The sequence below is a fragment of the Dendrobates tinctorius genome, unplaced genomic scaffold (assembly GCF_039654945.1).
Source record: "Dendrobates tinctorius isolate UK_male_01 unplaced genomic scaffold, ASM3965494v1 ptg000107l, whole genome shotgun sequence".
Lineage (NCBI taxonomy): Eukaryota > Metazoa > Chordata > Amphibia > Anura > Dendrobatidae > Dendrobates > Dendrobates tinctorius.
Window position 1 is genome coordinate 25,637,097 of NW_027361775.1, and position 17,271 is coordinate 25,654,367.

The following is a 17,271-nucleotide window of genomic DNA, read 5'->3' on the forward strand; positions in this document are numbered from 1 at the left end:
TCCACTACTTTAGGTCATGAATGTATCAACAACACGCCTTACTGATTAGCTGTTATCAGTGTCAAATCAGTAGGAGGTGGATGTGTATAGTACCCTGCGGCGACCACTACCCAAGACGACCAAGCTCCACAAGTGAGTATTTCCGGCTGCCAACTATAACAGATGATTGGTGTGTGAGCCAGGTGTCGACCCCAACCTATCAAACATTGATGGTCTATCCTAAGGATAGAAGGAAAGAGAAGTACGGCTGATTAGGGAGCTCAGACCAAGACAGACACTTGTTTTGGATGGAAAAGAAACTTCTTTACTTGGTCATTATGTCCTCACAAAGCTTTTCGGCGGTGAATGCTCCTTCATCAGGTGATAACCAGTGTAACAAACAAGGGGTATTTAAAGGGAGCTAATCAATGATCTCATTTGGACATTTAACCCCTTCCCAGCTTGAAATCAAATGGGCTGATAACTGCATACAATAGCTGGCTGAGAAAAGAGAATGTTTCAATTCAGGATAATGGGGTATTAAATGGGTAGAAGTGTAGTTATTACATCTAAGACACAATAAAAAAAAAAAAAAAATACAAATAAAGGGCAAATGAACGTTAAGAATTATAAAAAGACTAAAAAAAATTTTTAAGGGTTTTTTTTTTCTTTTTTCTCCTTTATAAAAATATTTTTAAGAACATTTCTGCTGATGTAGCAACAAAAAGCTGAGAGATTAAAATTACATATTAAAAAGCTAAGAGTTATTTTTCATTTTCTCCTTTGTCTCATTGGGGGACACAGTTACTGTGGGTGTATGCTACTGCCATCTGGAGGCTGACACTAAGTATACAAAAAAAAAAGTTAGCTCCTCCTTCGCCGTATACACCCTTGCCCCGATTGCGGGCGGAAACCAGTTTTTTGCTTCGTATCCTATGGAGGCATACAGTCTGGATCTCTCCAGACTATTTTTTTTTTTGCTTTCTTGCTATGAAGAGGAGACAGGGGCGACGGATCCTATTGAAAGGGTCCGATCTCCCCAAAACATCAACGGGCGATCACATGTTGAGTATCGCCTCCGCGTATCCTTTCCCGCACCGAGGGACATCTCTGGGACTTTTCCCCAGACATCTGTTTTTCTTTTTTATTTTATGAAGATAAGACAGGGGCAACTCATCCTATTGAAAGGATCCGATTTCCCCAAACCATCAACGGGCGAGCACATGCGAGTGTCCCTCCACGTATCCTTTCCCGCGACGTGGGACATTATGCCAGACTTAGCCCTGTCTACCCCTAGGTATTGAAACCATGGGCTTGCACAGAGGCACAAGACTAGTCTGTTCGGCCCCCACTGCTCCACCAACGCAAGACAGCGGTGCTGCATGGCGGCGGACGGTCCCTCTCCTCGCCCCTGAAAGGCGGACGGAGCTAGGGTGCCTGCACTGTCCTAAAATGAAATACCCCAGGTGCCGCTACCGAGTGGCTGGAGTGGAGCTGGGGAGGGCCCTGGGCAGCGTTTTTTGGAGGAGCAGGGTAAGGGCTCACACTATGAAGTCCCCTGAGGTTTTTACTCTGGTTATAATGAGGCTAGGGCTGCGATCTGCAAGCGTCATTACCCCCCACCCTCCCCCCGCACCTCTCCCTCCACCTATCTCCCTCTACCTCTCTCCCTCTTCGCCTCCCCTCCTCCCTCCTGGTACCTGCGCGTGGCTGTGTCCGGCAGGAAGCTCAGCAGGGCCGCGGACATGCACCGCCAGCGGATGTGAGGAGAGCGGCATGAAGGACCGGATCGCCGGGGTAGCGGGGCCGCCAGCGCACAAGTGGGCGGACGGTGTCTAATTTAGCACGCGGCTTTGGCCTAGGCCGTGGGTGGAAGTTCCGCCCCCGGCGTGACGTCATATCCGGCGGCGCCCCCCGTGACTGGGGCAGGCGCCGGATAAAATTGAGGCCACGGCTTCAGTGCAGGGTAGGCCGCGATAAGGCGAGCACTCGCAGCCTACCCAGAGGTGGAGTGCATCGGAGGCAGACCCAGGAGCGCGGGGGGGGACACACAGGAGCAGGGTAAGTGCGACCCCATCCCGGAGCCACACTAAGTGCATTAAAGGGTTACCCTCCTCCTTTCCCCTCGAACTTTCATAAATTTGGCCTAATCGGCAATATGTCTGGGAAAGGAAAAACGCACACGTTCCTTTATGCCGCATACGTTTCCTGTGGGGTTATGTTCCCACGAGCGCCGACTATTAAGTTATGTGAAGCCTGTGACTCCGAACGCGCCCAGGAGCCCTCCCCTGCGACGGAGCCCAGGGGTCTGGATCCCCCCCGGAATGGGTGTTATCACTCTCTCGGTCCATGGTTTGGCTTACGAAGGCGATTGAGACCCTTCAGGCCCCGGATAGGGGTAGAGACGACGGCTCACCTGTTTGGGAGGGTTCATCCACCTCACAAGAGCCTCCGGCCTGCAGGGGCCGCACTCTCTATAGACAGACGCATAGAAAGAGAACCCACACTGCGTCTCTTGGCACCTCTGGTGCTTCGGCATCTGTGAGTGCGGTGTCTCGCTCACCGTCACGATTTTCCGGGAGCGAGCAGAGTTCAGGTTATGACGTGGAGGAATCCTTGGACCTGGATACCCCGGGGTGTCGGCATACGGTAGACAGTCTCATTGAAGCTGTCAATCAAACTTTGGGTATTGAGGAGGACGTCTCCCTAACCGCAGGTCATAAGGTATACTTTAAGAAGGCCAGGCGACCGCATAGAGTGTTTAGCACTCATCCAGAGTTCGAGGACATAGTGCAGCGGCGCAGGGAACGTCCAGACGAGCGTTTTTCAGGACAAGAAACGCTAGAAACGAGATATCCGTTTGCACCAGGGCTCTGTAAGAGATGGGCGGAATCTCCGGTTGTGGATCCCCCAGTGTCACGCCTGGCCTCAAGAACTTTGTTGTCGGTGCCCTAGTGTTTCTTCCATTAAAGATCCCACGGATCGGCTCATAGAGAGTTTAGCCCGCTCGGTGTATGAGGTATCAGGATCAGCACTCTCTCCTTCATTTGCGCCAACATGGGTAGCCAAAGCCATGTCATGGTCAGATTCTTTAAATAAGGTTCTACAGGATAGAGACCTGCCGAAGGAAGTGTCTGAGATAGCAGGTAAGATCGCGATGGCGGGTGACCATTTAATCAATGCGTCCTTGGATACGGCTAATTGCGCAGCACTAGCGGCAGCGAATGCAATCGCCATTAGGAGAGCCCTGTGGTTAAGGCTATGGCGGGCTGATTCGATTTCCAAGAAATCCTTGACTTCCCTGCCTTATCAGGGTAGCCGCCTATTTGGGGAAAAATTAGACAAACTTATCTCAGATGCTACGGGGGGAAAATGCAGCTTTCTCCCACAGCAGAAAATTTAAACTGCCATTTCGTCAGCCTCAGGCACGCTTTCGGGCATTTCGCAGCGGCCCGGGTGGATGGCAGCGGCCAGTTCTTCCGCCCCAGCTCGCTGCAACCAAGACAAGGGGCGTCGGGTCACGTATAGAGCCAACCCGCTGGGCAGGATGCGAGGCCGCCCGCCCAGGTCAAGGGGGGCCAGGTCCCAGAGGCATCCGGTACCCGAAGACGGCAGAGAGGGCGGACGTCTGCTCAGGTTCTGCCACGTCTGTGTCGCGGTGGCACGCGACGCATGGGTGGCGGAATTAGTGTCTTCCGGGTACAAAATAGAATTTGTCAGAGATCCTCTAAGACGTTTTTTTCTTTCCCGGCTTCCCAAAGCAGAATCCCGGGCAGAGGCATTGCTAGGGGCCATCAAGGTACTGCAGCGCAACGGGGTCATTGTCCCTGTACCAGAATGCGAAAGAACTCAAGGTTTTTATTCCAATCTGTTCGCGGTACCCAAGAAGGACAGGACAGTAAGGCCGGTTCTGGACCTAAAGCTCCTGAACAGGTTCATCAGAATCAGGCACTTTCGAATGGAATCTCTCCGTTCAGTCATATCGACCATGGAGCAGGGAGAATACTTGGCCTTGATTGATGTCCAGGATGCCTACCTGCATGTCCCTATTTTTCCCCCGCATCAAAGATTCCTACGTTTTGCAATCGATGGTCGGCATTTCCAATTTGTGGCTCTGCCTTTCGGGCTGGCCACCGCCCCCAGAGTGTTCACGAAGGTAATGGCGGTGATCATGGCCATTCTACATTCTCGGAGCATAGTGGTCTTGCCGTACTTAGACGACCTCTTAGTGAAGGGTCCGTCCTTTCGGGCATGCGAGGAAAATGTCAGCATCACGCTGGATACCCTATCTTGCCTAGGAAGGTTGGTCAATTTGAAAAAGTCGTCCCTTGTCCCAGCTCAGAGGATTTCATTCCTAGGGATGATTTTCGACACCTCCTGAGGGTTGGTAATTCTCCCTCAGAACAAGGCTCGAGCGCTCTGGCAGGGAGTTCGGAATCTTCAACAACCAGGCCCTCACACCATTCGCTTCGGGATGAGGGTTCTAGGGAGGATGGTGGCGGCAATGGACGCGATTCCGTTTTCCCAATTTCATCTTCGTCCCCTGCAGCACGCTCTCTTGACATCTTGGGACAAGAGTCCATTCACGCTCGATCATCAGTGCAGGTTGTCCTCTCGAGTCAGGCGGTCACTTCAGTGGTGGATGCGCGACTCCTCTCTTCTTCAGGGGAAGCCCTTTCCCCCAGATCAATGGTTGGTGATCACAACCGATGTGAGTTTTCAAGGTTGGGGAGCAGTTTTCCGCCATCACACGGCTCAGGGGCAATGGTCGAATCAGGAGGCACGCCTCCCGATCAACTTGTTGGAGATTCGAGTGGTGCAGTTGGCACTGCAACATTTCCAGCACTTTCTAGCAGGACGTCCGGTCCGGATTCAATTGTACATCGCCACGGCGGTGGCGTACGTGAATCACCAGGAAGGCACGCGCAGCAGGGCAACCATGCGCGAGATAGAGCATGTACTACGCTGGGCCGAGGGGTAACCACTCGGTAATCTCAGCAGTCCACATACCAGGCGTGGAAAATTGGGCAGCAGATTTCTGAAGCCGGCAGGGTGTCGCGGCCGGGGAATGGTCCCTGCACCCCGAGGTCTTCCAGCAGATTTGCCAACGGTGGGGGACTCCGGACGTGGATCTGATGGCCTCCAAGGAAAATGCCAAAGTGGCCGTGTTTGTCGCTCGGTCGCAAGACCCGCGAGCAATCGCAGTGGATGCGTTGGTCCTACCATGGAACCAGTTTCGGCTCCCATACCTGTTTCCCCCTTTGCCACTACTTCCGAGGGTCATCAGAAAAATCAAGACAGAGGGGGTTCCGGCAATTCTGCTGGCCCCAGACTGGCCCCGTCGGGCATGGTACGCAGATCTAGTGCAGCTCCTCGCAGACGTTCCTTGGCGTCTGCCGGAACGACCAGACTTACTGTCTCAGGGGCCGATCTGCCACCCGAACTCAGGGGCCCTGTGTTTGACGGCATGGCCGTTGAATCTTGGATTCTGACCCAGGCGGGGTTTGGGCGTGAAGTGGTTGCTAAAATGGTTAGCGCCCGGAAGCCTACCTCGGCGAGAATTTACCATAACACTTGGAAGGTTTTCTTTCGTTGGTGTCGAGAGCACGGGGTTGCACCACTGTCCTTCTCGGTTCCCAACATCCTGGCATTTCTTCAGTCAGGCCTAGACGCAGGATTGGCCCCGAGTTCCCTTAGGAGACAGATATCGGCCTTGTCTGTCCTCTTCCAGCGAAGGATCGCTACTAATATGCAGGTCAACACGTTCGTTCAGGGGGTCTCTCATTTGGTGCCCCCCTTTAGAGCGCCCATAGACGCCGGGACCTTAACCTGGTCCTGAGTGTCCTGCAGGAAGCTCCTTTTGAACAGTTACAAGAAATTTCGTTATCATATCTTTCCAGGAAGGTCGTATTCTTGGTAGCCATAACTTCCATTAGGCAGGTCTCGGAGTTGGCAGCCCTATCTTGTAGAGCACCGTTTCTGACTTTTTACAAGGATAAGGTAGTCCTTAAACCAGCTCCTCCCTTTCTGCCGAAGGTCGTGTCCTCTTTCCACATTAATGAGGACATTGTTCTGCCTTCATTTTGTCCAGCGCCAGAACATAGGGTGGAAAGGGAGCTCCACATGTTGGACCTAGTGAGAGTGCTCAGGAGGTACGTGTCGAGGACGGCACCTTTTCACCAGACAGACTCGCTGTTTGTGATCCCCCAAGGGCGCAGGAAGGGGCTTGCAGCCTCAAGGTCGACCATAGCCAGATGGATTCGTCCAACTATTCAAGAGGCTTACCGTATTAGAGGCACACCTCTTCCAACAGGGATAGGGGCGCACTGTACTCTGGCAGTGGGCGCCTCTTGGGGAACTTCAGCACCAACTAAGTTGGCAGATGAGGGGAGTGTTAGTGGAGGAGTAGCACTGCTGCAGCAAGGCATGTCCTCTGAAAGCCGGAGGAGTGTCTGCTCCAGTAAGGGGGGAAATAGGAGAGCAGGGCAGGCCAGACAGGTTCTGGTAATGGGAGACTCAATTATTAGGGGAACAGATAGGGCAATCTGTCACAAAGACAGGGATCGTCGAACGGTGTGCTGCCTACCTGGCGCTCGAGTCCAACACATCGCTGATCGGGTTGACAGATTACTGGGAGGGGCTGGAGAGGATCCAGCGGTCATGGTGCACATTGGCACAAATGACAAAGTTAGAGGTAGGTGGAAGGTCCTTAAAGATGATTTCAGGGAATTAGGCTGTAAGCTTAAAGCAAGGACCTCCAAGGTGGTATTTTCGGAAATACTTCCTGTACCACGTGCCACACCAGAGAGGCAACGGGAGATTAGGGAGATAAATAAGTGGCTCAGGAATTGGTGTAGGAAGGAGGGGTTTGGGTTCCTGCAGAACTGGGCCGACTTCTCAGTTGGCTACAGGTTCTACGCTAGGGACGGGCTGCACCTCAATGGGGAGGGTGCCGCTGTGCTGGGGGAGAAAATGGCTAGAAGGTTGGAGGAGTGTTTAAACTAGGGACGGGGGGGGAGGGTATTCCTTTTATAGGAGGGGAAGACAGTGCAGATAGAGACCTGGGCACAAATAATGACATTGGGGGTGGAGGTGGCATGGGGGGTGGGGTTAGAACAGTTAATAATTTAAGAAAGAATAGAGGTACAGAGAGATACATAAAGTGCATGTATACTAATGCCAGAAGTCTCGCCAACAAAATGGAGGAATTGGAGTTAATGTTGTTGGAACATAATTATGACATGGTGGGGATATCTGAGACATGGCTGGATGAGAGCCATGACTGGGCTGTTAATTTACAGGGCTATAGTCTGTTCAGAAATGACCGAACAAATAAGCGAGGGGGAGGCGTGTGTTTATATGTAAAATCATCCTTAAAACCCATCCTTCGTGATAATATATATGAATCTAATGAAAATGTAGAGTCCCTGTGGGTAGAGATAAGGGGAGGGGGGAAAAATAATAAATTACTGATAGGGGTTTGTTATAAGTCTCCAAAAATAATGGAAGCTACAGAGAATATCCTCATAAAGCAAATAGATGAAGCAGCGACTCAAGGAGAAGTCATTATTATGGGGGACTTCAACTACCCTGAAATACATTGGGGAACCGAAACCTGCAGTTCCAGCAAGGGTAATAGGTTTCTGACAACGATGAGAGACAATTACCTTTCACAACTGGTTCAGCACCCAACTGCTAGACCTAATATTAACCAACAGGCCAGACCGCATATCAAATGTAAGGGTTGAGGGTCACTTGGGTAATAGTGATCACAAATTAATAAGTTTTCATGTATCCTTTAATAAGATGTGTAGTAGAGGGGTTACAAGGACACTAAACTTCAGGAAGGCAAATTTCCAACGGATGAGAGATGATCTTGGTGCAATTAACTGGGACGATATCCTGAGACATAAAAATACACAAAGAAAATGGGAGACATTTATTAGCATCCTGAATAGGACCTGTGCACAATATATACCGTATGGGAATAAACATGCTAGAAATAGGAGGAAACCACTATGGCTAAATAGAGCTGTAAGGGGCGCAATAAGAGATAAAAATAAAGCATTTAGAGAATTAAAGCAAGTAGGTAGTGATGAGGCATTAAATAAATACAGAAGATTAAATAAATTCTGTAAAAAGCAAATCAAGACAGCAAAGATTGAGACAGAGAGACTCATTGCCAGAGAAAGTAAAAATAATCCCAAAATATTCTTTAACAACATAAATAGTAAGAAGCTAAAAAATGATAGTGTTGGTCCCCTTAAAAATAGTCTGGGTGAAATGGTGGATGAGGATGAGGAAAAAGCCAATATGCGAAATAACTTTTTTTCAACAGTATTTACGCAAGAAAATCCCATGACGGATAACATGATCAGGGATAAAAATTCTCCATTAAATGTCACCTGCTTATCCCAGCAGGAAGTACGGCGGCGTCTACAAATCACTAAAATTGACAAATCCCCGGGCCCGGATGGGATACACCCCCGAGTACTGCAGGAATTAAGCACAGTCATAGATAGACCACTATTTTTAATCTTTAAAGATTCCATAATAACAGGGTCTGTACCACAGGACTGGCGTATAGCAAATGTGGTGCCAATATTCAAAAAGGGGACAAAAACTGAACTTGGAAATTATAGGCCAGTAAGTTTAACCTCAACTGTGGGTAAAATCCTGGAGGGTTTTCTAAGAGATACTATACTGGAGTATCTGGAGAAGAATAACCTTATGACCCAATATCAACATGGGTTTACAAGAGACCGTTCCTGTCAGACTAATCTGATAAGCTTTTATGAAGAGGTAAGTTCCGGACTGGACCAAGGGAATGCAGTGGGCGTGGTGTACATGGACTTTTCAAAAGCTTTTGATAAGGTGCCACACAAAAGGTTGATACATAAAATGAGAACAATGGAGATAGGGGAAAATATGTGTAGGTGGGTTAAGAGCTGGCTCAGGGATAGGCAACAAAGGGTGGTTATTAATGGAGCACACTCGGACTGGGTCACGGTTAGCAGTGGGGTACCACAGGGGTCAGTTTTGGGCCCGCTTCTTTTTAACATATTTATTAATGACCTTGTAGGGGGCATAGAGAGTAGAATTTCAATATTTGCAGATGACACTAAACTCTGCAGGGTAATTAATACAGAGGAGGACAATTTTATATTACAGGAGGATTTATGTAAACTAGAAGCTTGGGCTGATAAATGGCAAATGAGCTTTAATGGGGATAAATGTAAGGTCATGCACTTGGGTAGAACGAACAAGTTGTATAATTATGTGCTTAATTGTAAAACACTGGGCAAAACAGTCACTGAAAAAGACCTGGGTGTATGGGTGGACGACAAACTCACATTTAGTGGCCAGAGTCAAGCAGCTGCTGCAAAGGCAAATAAAATAATGGGATGCATTAAAAGAGGCATAGATGCTCATGAGGAGAACATAATTTTACCTCTATATAAGTCACTAGTGCGACCACACTTAGAATACTGTGTACAGTTCTGGTCTCCGGTGTATAAGAAAGACATAGCTGAACTGGAGCGGGTGCAGAGAAGAGCGACCAAGGTTATTAGGGAACTAGGGGGTCTGCAATACCAAGACAGGTTATTACACTTGGGGTTATTTAGTTTGGAGAATCGAAGGCTTAGGGGTGATCTTATTACAATGTATAAATATATGTGGGGACAATACAAAGACCTTTCTAATGATCTTTTTACTCTTAGACCTGTGACGGGGACAAGGGGGCATCCTCTACGTCTGGAGGAAAGAAGGTTTAAGCATACTCACAGATGCGGATTCTTTACTGTAAGAGCAGTGAGACTATGGAACTCTCTGCCATATGATGTTGTAATGAGTGACTCACTACTAAAATTTAAGAAGGGACTGGATGCCTTTCTTGAAAAGTATAATATTACAGGGTATATACACTAGTCTCCTTAATATTGCGTTGATCCAGGGAGCTAGTCTGATTGCCGTATGTGGAGTCGGGAAGGAATTTTTTTCCCCAATGTGAAGCTTACTGTTGCCACATGGGGGTTTTTTTGCCTTCCTCTGGATCAACATGTTAGGGCAAGTTAGGATAGGATATGGGTTGAACTAGATGGACTTAAAGTCTCCCTTCAACCTTAATAACTATGTTACTATGTTACCAGGCTTCAGCAGAGCAGGTATGCAAGGTGGCAACCTGGTCCAGCCTGCATACTTTTTCTAAGCATTACAATGTGCATACTCGGGCTTCGTCAGATGTGAGCCTGGGTAGAAAAATTCTCCAAGCAGCAGTGGCGCACCTTTAGACAGGAGGGCATGCGGCTTGGATCGGTGAGTTGACTTCCCACCCAGGGACTGCTTTAGGACGTCCCACAGTACCTGTGTCCCCCAATGAGACGAAGGAGAAACATGGATTTTTGTGAGTACTCACCGTAAAATCCTTTTCTCCGAGACGCTCATTGGGGGACACAGCACCCACCCTATGAGCCAGTTGGCTCTTGTTATTTAATTAGTATAATTCCTTTTTAAAAGTAGGGTGGTCCTTTTTCAGACATATGGTGTTCTGCGTTAAGGCTAATTTGTTTTGTGTTCTCCTTCTGCTGTTGCACTAAACTGGTTTCCGCCCGCAATCGGGGCGAGGGTGTATGCGGCGGAGGAGCTAACTTTTTTTTTGCATACTTAGTGTCAGCCTCCAGACGGCAGTAGCATACACCCACAGTACCTGTGTCCCCCAATGAGCGTCTCGGAGAAAAGGATTTTACGGTGAGTACTCACAAAAATCCATGTTTTTGTTTGTTGTTTTTTTCCCTTTTTCCCCTCAGAGATCTCAGGGAGCCTAAATACAAAAATTCTCTTTTCCCTTACACATAGAATATAAAGCGTGGAGCAATGGAAAAATCAAATTTCAGAAAACCACATTTTCAAGATTAAGGTTGAGGCCCTCAGGATGTAAACATAGGTGTGGCCTATAAACAAATCAAAAATGGGTTTATACAACACAGCGTTTCAGAACACTTTAACTGAACACCAGAAAGATCATAAACAACTAAAGGTGACAATCATTGACCACATATCTGACACTGTAAAAGACAGGTACAGACAACTCATTAATATCCCGGGAGAATTATTGGATTTTCAAGTTGGGGTGTTTACATCCTGAGGGCCTCAACCTTAATCTTGAAAATGTGGTTTTCTGAAATCTGATTTTTCCATTGCTCCACGCTTTATATTCTGTGTGTAAAGGTACTGTCACGCTTAGCGATGCACCAGCGATCCCGACCAGCGATATGACGCGGTCAGGATCGCTGGTGCATCGCTAAGTGGTCGCTAGTGAGCTGCCACACAGGCAGATCTCACCAGCGACATAGCAGCGGTCGGGGGTCGCTACTTACCTGTCACACTAGGTGATCCTGACGTCCTCCCGCCTGCGTCCACGCTCGTCTCTCCACAGGAAGCGCCGCAGGAAGCTGACAACGAGAAACAGTCCTGGACGTTCTCGCGCGATCAGCGATAACCAGTGGGGGAGTGGGTCGTAGGTAAGTATCAGACATAGCGATATCGCTAGCAATATCACTATAACGTCACAAGTTATAGCGATATCGCTTAGTGTGACAGGCCCTTAAGGGAAAAGAGAATTTTTTTTATTTAGGCTCCCTGAGATCTCTGAGGGAAAAAGAGAAGAAAGAAAAACATATGAAAAATAACTCTTAGCTTTTTAATATGTAATTTTAATCTCTCAGCTTTTTGTTGCTACATCAGCAGAAATGTTTTAAAAATATTTTTATAAAGGAGAAAGAAGAAAAAAAAACCTTAAAAATTTTTTTTAGTCTTTTATAATTCTTAACCTTCATTTGCCCTTTATTTGTATTGGGTTTTTTTTTATTGTGTCTTAGATGTAATAACTACACTTCTACCTGTTTAATACCCCATTATCCTGAATTGAAACATTCTCTTTTCTCAGCCAGCTATTGTATGCAGTTATAAGCCCATTTGATTTCAAGCTGGGATGGGGTTAAATGTCCAAATGAGATCATTGATTAGCTCCCTTTAAATGCCCCTTGTTTGTTACACTGGTCATCACCTGATGAAGGCGCATTCACCGCCGAAAAGCTTTGTGAGAACATAATGACCAAGTAAAGAAGTTTCTTTTCCATCCAAAACAAAAGTCTGTCTTGGTCTGAGCGCCCTAATCAGCCGTACTTCTCTTTCCTTGTATTTTACACCCTTCTGGGTGAGCGGCTTCCAACCATCCTGCATGACCTGAAAGACGGACGACCTGTGGTGACATCAGCATCACGTGACGCCCCTTGTGACCAATTAACCTGGAAGCCAGGATGGCGAATGGTGCACGATAAGCACTGCAGGCTCTGCAAACGTGGTTATGCCGGTAGCATAACCACGACAGGTTAGTGTACTCTGTTCCTAACCTACAGTATTTGACCACCGGGTACCACACCAAGAGCGCCCCCTCCTCTCTCCTATTTTATCCTAAGGATAGGTCATAAAAGCTAAAGTAGTGGACAACTTCTTTTTGAAAAAATGCAAGTAACCTATTTTACTTAAATATGCAATGTGGAAAACACACCAGAAACTCATCTTGGGAACTTAGTCTCAGAGTTGAGGGAACATGAGGTGAGGGAGAGTATGGCTTCTTTTATCAAGATATATTCCTATTGTTAACTTTAACAAAGAGCAGAAAAGCTTTTAGTTTACCTTCTTCAATATTAAAGCATAAATGTCTCAAAATGTTTTGAAGGAAAGAGTAAGAAAATCTTAATACTTTGGTTGAGCTGGCGCACAATTAGTGATGGTGTTTCACTTATCACAGACACGCCAAGAAAATATAATATGTCACCATTTTTTCTCGACCTTATTAACTTGTACCGTTGAATTGTGGCAGTGTCACGCCAAGTGATAGTTGTCTATGCAGTATGTTATTTAAGCCCCCTTTCCAACCCTGCCATATAAAAAAAAAAATACTAATAAAAAGTATTGGTCCTGGGTTCAAATCCCACCAAGGACAACATCTGCAAGGAGTTTGTATGTTCTGTGTTTGCTTGGGTTTCCTCCAGGTTCTCTGGTTTCCTCCCACATTCCAAAGACATACTGATAGGGAATGTAGATTGTGAGCACCATTGGGAACAGTGCCAATAATGTCTGTAAAGCGCTGTGGAATTAATGGCGCTATATAAATGAGTAAAATAAATATATATTTAATACATTATAAGGACCTCAAAACTGTCATTTTACAAAAACAAAAAAGTTATGACTAAGCAGAAATGAAAAAATATGTTGTATCTGCAAAGGCCAAGCTAGCCTTCTACATTACGGGGTGCTGGTCAATAAATGCCATACTAGACAAATGGAGTAATGGGTTTCTTCTCTCGGATATGTAAAAACACTGCATTTGGTTGTGGTATGATATCCCTCATAGACTAGAGGGACTGGCATATTAGCAATATGATATATTCTGCTTTTCCCCTAATAGCAAAGAATGGAAAAGCAAATTAATAAAATTACACTTTTTGTATCTTCTACATGATGAAATGTAGTTTGGTTTAATGTTCTTGTTTGGAATAGCATATTATTCAGCTGTCATTTAATCCAGAACATACTTGTGTTTAGCTAGCGGTGCCTCAAGTTCCTCTAGATGGAAGTTTAAGATGGCCATACACCTTAGGCCGGACTTGGTGAGAGCGGCAGACCATCTAATGTGTAATGGCTGGTGATTCGTTTTGCCTTTGTTGTGAGGAAGTGAGAAATCATTTTTTTCAGAACCAGAGCGCTGAGTGGAACGGTCCTAACTTCCAAACCTGTGGATCCCTTTAAGAGAGGCCTGGGGTCAAACTAAAGCCCTGGATGGATTTGCCCTGACTTCCATACCAATGATCCCTTTAAGAGAGGTCTGGGGACAGTATCAGAGCACTGATGGATTTGCCCTAACTTCCATACTGTAAATCCCTTTAAGAGGGAAGATGTGCCTATGGGATGGAGGGGGGATTCATTTCTGTCATGTGCTCGCTGCTCCTTTCTGGGGGGGGAAGACAATGGCTGGGAGCTTATGTTACCAGGGATGCTAGATTTCTCCCACCATGTCAGTGTCTGCTGAGGTGCTGTCAAGTGGGAAAACTTGCTCATAGCAACCAATCACAGCTCAGCTTCTTTTAACCAACTCTGGTGAAATGAGAGATGCTTAGTGATTGGTTGCAAGGAAAACTGTTGCTCATAGCAACCAGTCACAGCTCCGCTTCTTAACAGCTCTGGTCAAATGAAAGATGCTTTGTGATTGGTTGGTGATACACACATACATACATTCAGTTTTATATATATAGATGGCAAATGAAAAACGCAGTGCACATGCTGCAGATTTTTCCGCGCGGATTTGCTGTGACTTTAAATCCGCAGCATGTCACTTCTTTGTGCAGAATCCGCAGCGGTTTGACACCTGCTCCATTACCAGGTGTCAAAACGCAGGGGAAAACCGCAGGCTAATCCACACTAAATTCGCAGGTAAAATGCAGGTCATTAGCCAAATCTGCGCGGAAAAATCCGCAGCAGAATCCGCATCGTCTGCACACAGCCTTACCCTAGCTCTAACACTAAGCCTAATGGGAAAATGGAAATAAATACATTTTTTAAATTTTATAATTTTTTTCCTAAGGGGGTGATAAAGGGGGGTTTGATTTACTATTTGTGGTGGGTTTTTATGTTTGGCAGCTGTCACACTAAAAGACGCTTTTTATTGTAAAAAAAAAAAAAAAAGTTTTTGCATCACCACATTTTGAGAGCTATAATTTTTCCATATTTTGACCCACAGAGTCATGTGAGGTCTTATTTTCTGTGGGATAGTTGACGTTTTTATTGGTACCATTGCCTGAAGTGCATGTTAAATGCTGCTGTCAGAGTTCGACAGCGGCATTTAAAGGGTTAATAGCCGCAGGTGGATCGCAATTCCACCCGTGGCTAATCTGGGCACATTTCAGCTGTTCAAAACAGCTGACATGTCCTGGGAAAGATGTGGGCTCACCGCCGGAGCCCACATCAAAGGGAGGGTGTCCGACATCGGCGTATTATTACGCCCGATGTTGGAAAGGGGTTTTGGCCCTACAAAAAACAGGGAAGACTAATTTGACTTACCGCGATATTAGGGTAAAATGTAATTTCTTTAAATCAGCACTAGACCCGTGTGCCAAAGCTGAACCCTTTGGGGATTAGGGATTCAAAGTCCTGTATGTAATGTTTGACAAATATATCAGAGTCATCAACACAAAATGACTGTTCAAACCAAGCAGAGACCCTCTGTGTACTCTTTCTGCCACCAAGCAGTTTAGTGCACCTTCCCACCTCATTGTTTTTCATCTATCTCTGCCGTTTTCCTGTGATCTAGAGCTGTCAAAAAAAGGGGGACTGAAATATATGAAAAACAAGCTGGTGGGAAGGTGCACTGAAATGTTTCGGAATACCAATGGTGTAGGGGGGCGCTCTGCGCCTGTACTTGATTTGAACAGCTATTTTGTGCTGATACACAATATCTAAAAACTCTATTTTAACATGAAGACCATAAATCCAACATTGTAGATTGAAGCGTGGAACGGGCATGTAGCAGATTGTGCCACGTTTAAATTGCAATCTCTTCCAGACTGCAAGCTTTGATAGTAATCTATCTGGCTAATGTGTCCCAGAGACTTTACAACCTTTTTAGTGCCAGCAAATTGAAGAAATACATTCTCCAATTATCTGAGAGTATCAAATCTGGATACAGAATATATAATTTAGGTTTTAGAGGCAGGCAATACAGTAATTAAGATAATGATTTATTCAAGTGAATAGAAGGATGTTTAGAGAATAGATGATTTAGCTTTCACCTAATTGCAAAAGTATTCAACCTCATCAGAAAGTCAACAGATTTGTAGCCTTTGGCAATCTGCACCCATTTTTTCTGTAAGTATATTTAGGTATAACAGTATGCTCTGTATTTGAGATCTGGGGCACTGCCGAAAGTAGCCAAGCGCTATGCTTCGCTGTTGTCGTTGGGTTGTCGGTCTGTGTCCGTTAACATAGTCAATCACCATTCTTTCCAAGTGTCTACCAGCTATAGACTTGTAGATGAAGATGGGAGTGAAGAAACCTTGGTGGTATACAATTAAGGTTTATATTCACACCAACGTGCTTTGGCCCCATTTCTGGACGGACTGGAGCCTTTTTAAAGGTAAAAAGCCATTTGATTTGTTTTTTTTACCTTGAAAAAGGCACCAGTCCGTCCAGAAATGCATTGGTGTGAATATAAACCTCAATTGTTTGCCACCAAGGCTTCTTCATTCCCACAAGTGCAGCAGCCGAGGTACCGTGATCTCTCCAGTAAAGTGAATTGCTGGAAGAATTTCTCCTTCAGCCGTGGATCCTAAGGCTTACACAACTCCCCCAGGCGAGCTCTGCCATCTCTCTCACCCTCTTCTCTGGCAGTAATGCCCTATTGTGTGCGTGTGTCCCAGCTAGACCTCAGCAAAGTTGTCACCTAGACACTTACATTGAGGATTAATAGGAATGCAGAGGTCATTCCCTAACCCATCCTGACTTTTTTACTTATCAGGTAAGTAGGTGATGTTGGGAAATGATAAATGTTTGGAAAAGTATTTTTTTATTTTTCATTCCAAATAACAGTAATTATGAAGTGATGCCTTTCATTTAGGTGTCCAATTATATATTTTTTTCTTGAATTGGTCTGGTCTTTGATCTTTTGTTAGTGTAACATAAGAAAATGCAGCGAGTTGCGTTGTGCATGGATTATATGGAGACCGATACTGATTCCGAGCTTAAATATTTGTTCCACTGAAATACATTGTGTAACCTTTTTTCTTTAGTATTGGTAAGGCCTGTTTCACACTTCGTTTTTTGAAGTCAGTCAAAATCCGCCAATTTTCGAAAAAATGGATCCGCCAAAAAAGGGGCGGATCCGTTTTTTCCCCCCATAGACTTACATTAGCGGCGCATCTTGACTGACGGTCGTCTGTCCCACCCATTTTTTTGACGGATCCGTCAAAATTTTAGCGTCTCCCGTGCGGATGGGACGGACTCTGCAACGTTTTTTCCTAGCGAGGGTCCACTAATTTATATTGCGCATGCCAGGCAGATTCGCTGGAGCAGGGCTTTTAACCCCTGAGTAGCGTTCCGGAACAGCCGTGCAAAGAAAAAAAAATTATCTCCCCCTCTCTCTCTCCCCCAGACTAGTTTTCCTTTAAATTTCGGTCACTACCTGGCTAAAGCGGATCTGTCCAAAAACGGATTTGGCGGCATCCGTTTGTATCA

The 17,271-nt window shown here is 46.1% G+C and overlaps 1 protein-coding gene across 7 annotated transcripts in view; it reads left to right on the top strand.

Annotated features, from left to right (window-relative positions):
• LRCH3 (leucine rich repeats and calponin homology domain containing 3) overlaps positions 1–17,271 on the top strand; it is a 107,663-nt gene that overhangs the window by 67,164 nt on the left and 23,228 nt on the right. The window lies entirely within an intron of this gene.